Consider the following 6,077-nt stretch of genomic DNA (forward strand, 5'->3'; position numbering starts at 1 on the left):
AGAGGCCAGTTATCTCGTCCTCCCTCTTCCCTACTGATTAATTACCAAACCATTCATCTCCATAAGCAATCGCTTTCCCCAAAACTCGACTTTTTGAGTCAGCATTTGTCCCAAGATATACATCACATCCTTCCAAGTAAGGTCATAAAGCAGAGTAACACCTTTAAAAGCTCTAATATATTTTTCTGGATCCTCTAAATAGTCTCCCAGATCTTCCTTGATTTTTTGTATTTCTTGATAAGAAAAAGGCTTATTAACTCTCATAGACTGATTATTTCTCCCGGTGGGTGCTTCATGAAAAGGCAACAGCTTGTATGGCTGTTTATCAGTCTTTCTGGCTGCTCTGTGCATATGATCCCAGGGATAGATTGGAGAAACCTGCTTTCCTTTTTCTCTTTGTCTCCTGTCCTCCTTCTCATCTAGCAAAGTAGGAGGACAGGAGGGAGCTGAAGGAGTCACACCCAAATCTATACCCTTAGGACATAAGTCTGGCATATTTCTCAGAGAGAAAAAGGGCAACACATATGCTACTTCTATGCATTTTCCTTATTTTCTACAGAACCGGTGTAATTGTATAACAGTATTATACTTAAGAGACCCTCCAACTGGCCACTGTTCGCCATCCTCCAGTGGATACCATGACCATGCAGTATCACATAGGAAGACCAGGTGTGTCTTCTTTAAGCCCTGGGGATCAAATCTATGCGTTTTTCAGGATACAGTTCAAAGGAATGAGGCTGGAATTGTTAGCTCCCATCTGTAAGAGAGAAAAAAAACGGACCAGCACCCTCTTTCTACTAGAGGCGTCCCTCCCTATTCTAGATGGGGGTGTAGACAGACTTTACACCAAAGCTTTTCTTTCCTGGTTGGACTTAGTCTGTCCCTTACCAATGCAGGTGACCCACTCGTCCCTCCAGGTTCTATCACCAAGATGGGGTGGAGATGCACCAGGGGTAGACCTGATGGCATCCCTGACTGACGTCCAGCTCCTCACCATTAAAATCTTGCTTGCCTCTGATGCCACCTGGGTTGCAATCAGAGTAACTTTCCAGAATGCCTCCAAGGCTAAACCGATGGGGGAAACATTAATCACCTGAGTGCCTGTGCACAACCCTGAGTATATTCCTGACCACAACAAGACCAATACGAACATAAAACTGAGATGTTCCTTCCAAGCATCACCACACCAGTATAAGAGTCTCCTCTGGTCCACTAAAAGCCAGCGTTGCCAAAGGAAAAAAAAAATCCCTTGTAGTTCCAATCTGAGTAACCTTTAACCTCAGAGATGCTCTTGGAGCTAGAGCTCCATCTAGCTTCCAAACTTACCATGCCTAGCGAGGCTAGGCGCCTCCTGACTACCAATCCAAGCTTGGGATCTAGGTAATAGTACACAGTAACAGCATAGATCACAAGTCCCTTGAAAGTGTATGATCTGATAGATTAGGTTAGTACTTCTTATTTCCAAGGAATTACAAAGTGGTCAAAGAGACTGAAAAGTTTGACTGAGAAAGGAGAGTTTGGTCCACGTGCTTTGCCCATTTCTGGTTGGTCCCCAAAGGAGACATTGGGTGCCTTTTGGCATTGGCAAGTCGGTATAAACCCCCGACAGGTTTCGGCCATAAGCCATATGAGGTCACCGCGGAACCGCAGAACAGGGTTCCTCACTTGCTTTACGCAGGGCATTTCATTCATTCATGCTCAGCACACTGTAGAGTTAGTAAAGTACAACAGAAAACATGTTCGCTAGGAGAACAAAGAACTAGAGCTCCAAGCATCCTTACCTTGTCCTGAAGAATCCCGGATGAGCCCCCAGGATGAAAAGTTTTTCCAGAACCACAAAAAGACACCAGGATTCTTGGCCTCCAGAGGAGAAGAATTCAATCCGGGGCCAGAGACGAGGCTTAATCACTCAGAGCTTTTATGTAATAAAGTTTTATTAAAGTATAAAGGAGATAGAGAAAGCTTCTGACATAGGCATCAGAAGGGGGCAGAAAGAGTACCCCCTTTCCAGTGTTAGCAATGGAGTTATATACTCTCTAATTAGTTATTACAGTGAATCAAAAGAGTGTCTGGAGGTTGTAAAGACCTCACTAGACCTACTCCCATAATTTACATTTTAAGATAACAGGATTAGCCAGAAGATTTTTTCCAGAGACTGTCCTCAAGCAGGATACATTATTGTTATGTAATCCTAAAGAATGTAGAAGGAAAAAAAAAGTTTGTTCTTCCTTCCTCCTTGAGAACTCCAGACCCCTCTCTCCTTGGGGTCCCCTACCCTTCTTATCAACCTGCCTAGGAAATGACTCTCATAATCAAAGACAGTAGTTATAAGATTGCCCACTTACACCTCAATTTATGCTGCAGTGTCATTCCTGGAATATATTTGACTTGATAGACGATTAGCAAATAATGCCCAGTAAGATGAAAGTTCATGAGAAAAGACAGTGTCACAGGATGAGCGACTAGAGGGGTTTAGAGAAGAGCCACTTTCACAAAACATTCATAATACATAACTGAGGGTGTACCTAGGTACCCACATCCCTTATTGGGAGAAATGACTAATATCAGTAGATTGTAACCAGTGCTTCCTATATGTATACTTACAAGCTAGGTTTCATTAGGGAAGACTTCATGGGCTAGTGAAACTGAGAAGTGTTAGTTGCTCAGTTGTGTCTGACTCTTTACAATCCCATGTACAGTAGCTCGCCAGACTCCTTTGTCCATGGGATTCTCCAGGCAAGAATACTGGAGTAGGTAGCCATTCCCTTCTCCAGGAGATCTTCACAACCCAGGGTTCGAACCTAGAACTCCTTTGCAGGTGGATTCTTTGCTGTCCAAGCCACCAGCAAAGCCCTCTAATAGGCTAGTAAAGATACTTAAATAATTGGATTTTAACTGGTCATTCATAATACTAAGGGCAAGGATCTGTCTTTGTCAGACTTACGTTTCTGTGTGCCATCTAGGGATGTGGAGAATAGTTAATAAAAACACAAGTAAAAGGCAGCATAAGTTTGAAACAGTATTGAAAAATAGGAGGAACAGTTGACATTTTTTTTGTTCCATCAATATTTTACTTAAGAATGAACTATATATGTGGAATCTAGAAAAAATGATACAGATGAACATATTTGTAGGATAGGTAGGACACAGACTTACAGAACAGACATGTGACACAAGAACAGGAGGGTGTGATGAACTGGGAGATTAGGATTGACATAAATGCACTACTATGTGTAAAATAGATAGCTAGTGGGAACTTACTGTATAGCACAGGGAGTTCAGCTCAGTGCTCTGTGATGACCTAGAGGGCTGAGATGGAGGCGGAGGGAGGGAGGTCTGAGAGGGAGGTGTATGTATGTATGTATACATACTTACAGCTGATTTGGGCTTCCCTCGTGGCTCAGAAAATAAAGAATCTGCATGAATGAAGGAGACCTGGGATCAGTCCCTGGGTTGGGAAGATCCTCTGGAGAAGGGAAAGACTACCCACTCTAGTATTCTTGCCTGGATAATTCCATGGACAGAGGAGCCTGATGGGCTACAGTCCATGGGGTAGCAAAGAGTTGGACACAACTGAGTAAATAACACTTTCACTTTCATAGCTGATACACTTCATTGTACAGCAGAAACTAATACAACAATGTAAAGAAATTATACTCAGAAAAAACAAACAAACAAAAAGAAGAATGAACTGCATTTCACCAACTTGATGTTTAGTGCTCCTTCAGGGGCTGTTAAGAATACTAATGACAGAAGGGACTCCTGGCGTCCTCGTTGTGGCAGTGATTTTTTCGTGCCCTTTGGGTCCTTTTCAGCTCCAGACCATTGTGTCAGGATCGAGGTGACCACATCAAGAAGGTCTGAGAGGAGAGTTTGTTTCCGCTGCACGGAGGCAGATCTGAGACTCGGTAACACCGCCCGGGGTGACCCGTGTTAGGCCCGGGAGAGGCCTTGCAGTGCTCGAGTCCCCAGGCAGCTTTCAGCCCTCCTCCGGCCAAAGTCCGATGGCAGCAGCAGCGCTGAGGGACCCACCTTAGGGTGGTGTGACCTTTGAGAACGCTGCCCTGTCCTTCACCTGGAAGGAATGGAAGATTCTTGACGTGGCTCAGAGATGCCTGTACCGTGATGTGATGCTGGAGAACTTATATCCTCACTGGGTTTCTTCAGTGGAGAGGAGAAATTGAGGCTTCCTTTGAACAAAGTGTTTCTGTGGCAGTGTCACAGGCCAGGACTTCCAAGAAGCCTTCATCTTCTCAGAAGACTCCCCCCTGTGAAGTTTGTGGTCTGTCAAGTTTGTGGCTTTACATTGTCTCTCAAGCCTGAGCAGCAGGGTACACAACACAGCAAGAAACAACTGAAGTGTAGGGAATGTGCAAAAGTATTTTATTTCAGTGCAGACCCTCAACAGCACCAGGAGCAGCACATGCAAGAGAAACCATTCATAATCAGTGTGGACAGGCCTTCATTTATGCATAGCTCCAATTTCCATGTGTCAGAGAAACCTTTAACAAGCAAGGAAGTTGGGGATGACTTCTGAGTCACCTCAGAGTATCTGAAGCAACAGGTCAGTCACACTGGGGAGAAGCCAAATACAGTTACCTACTGCATGGAAACTTTACAAAGCAAAAAAAAGTCATTGTACCAGGGGAGAATGCAATAAAGTCTTCAGCCCCAAACACACACTTGTTCAGGACCAGAGTGCCTACACTGAAAGGGAGTTTTGTGTGCAGTAAATGTGGGGGGAAATTCAAGTATAGATCCTCATTTGTTGTGCACCAGAAAGTCTACACTGGTGACAGGCTTTATGAGTGTGGTGACTGTGCAAATCTTTTAGAGGAAGTTCAGCCCTCATTCAACATCAAAAAATTCATACTAGGGCAAGGCAGTACAAGTGCAGCAAATGTGGGAAATCCTTTAGCCAAGAATTTGCTCTCATTTATCCTCAGAGGAGTAACACTGGAGAAAATTGCCATGGTGCTATCATTGTGCACAATCTTCTGGCCATAGCTCCATATTTATTCAGCAACAGACAGTTCACACTGGAAAAATGAGTTATGAATGCCCTGAATGTAGAAATTTCTTTAAATGAAAATCTGATGTAATTGAATACTGGAGGGTTCATACAGGAGAAAAGCCTTATGAGTGCAGTGAATGTGGGAATTTTTTTACTTCTAGCTTTGCCCTCCATTGTTATCAGAGAGTTCACACTGGAGAGAAGACTCATAAATGTCGGGGATGTGGGAAGTCTTTACCTCTAGCTCTGGCTTGCATTATCAACAGAGAATTTACGCTGGAGAAAGGCCATATGAGTGTACTGATTGTGGGAAGTCTTTTACCCAAATAAATCACCTCACTATACACCGAAGAATTCACACAGGAGAAAGGCCTTATGAGTGCAGTGAATGTGGGAAATCCTTTAGCCATAAATCTTTCCTATCTCAACATCAGAGAGTTCGCACTGGAGAAAGGGCTTTTGAATGTAGTGAATGTGGGAAATCTTTTACCTCTGGTTCTGCCCTCTGTTATCTTCAAAGAGTTCATACAAGAGAAAAATCTTATGAGTGCAGTGACTGTGGGAAATCCTTTACCAATGGACCAATACTCCTTTGACACTGTAGAGTTCACACAGGAGAAAGGCCTTATGAGTGCAGCAAATGTTTTACCTCTAACTCTGCCCTCCATTGTCATCAGAGCGTTCACAGAGTAGAAAGGACTTTTGACTGAAGTGAATGTGGGAAATCTTTTAGGGATAGTTCCCAACTGAATAACACCAGAGAGTTCACACTGGAGAAAAGCATTATTAATGTACTGATTGTGGGAGACCCTTTAGCCAGATTTTCATACCTCTTTAAACACCAGAGAGTTCACACTGGAGAAAGGCCTTATGAGTGCAGTGAATGTGAGAACTCTTTTACTTTTGTCTATGCCCTTGGCTATTATCAGAGGGTCCACAATGGAGAATGAACTTATAAGTGCAGTGACTGTGAGAAGTCTTTTACCAATAGCTCAATATTCATTTGACATTGGAGAGTTGATACAGGAGAAAGGCCTCGTGAATGTAGTGACTGTGGGAAATC

The 6,077-nt window shown here is 43.4% G+C and overlaps 1 pseudogene; it reads left to right on the plus strand.

Annotated features, from left to right (window-relative positions):
• LOC105003149 overlaps positions 1–5,724 on the plus strand; it is a 6,409-nt pseudogene extending 685 nt beyond the window's left edge.
• Positions 5,725–6,077: the final 353 nt, after the last annotated feature.

This window comes from Bison bison, unplaced genomic scaffold (assembly GCF_000754665.1).
Source record: "Bison bison bison isolate TAMUID 2011002044 unplaced genomic scaffold, Bison_UMD1.0 scf7180017864462, whole genome shotgun sequence".
NCBI classification, from domain to species: Eukaryota; Metazoa; Chordata; class Mammalia; order Artiodactyla; family Bovidae; genus Bison; species Bison bison.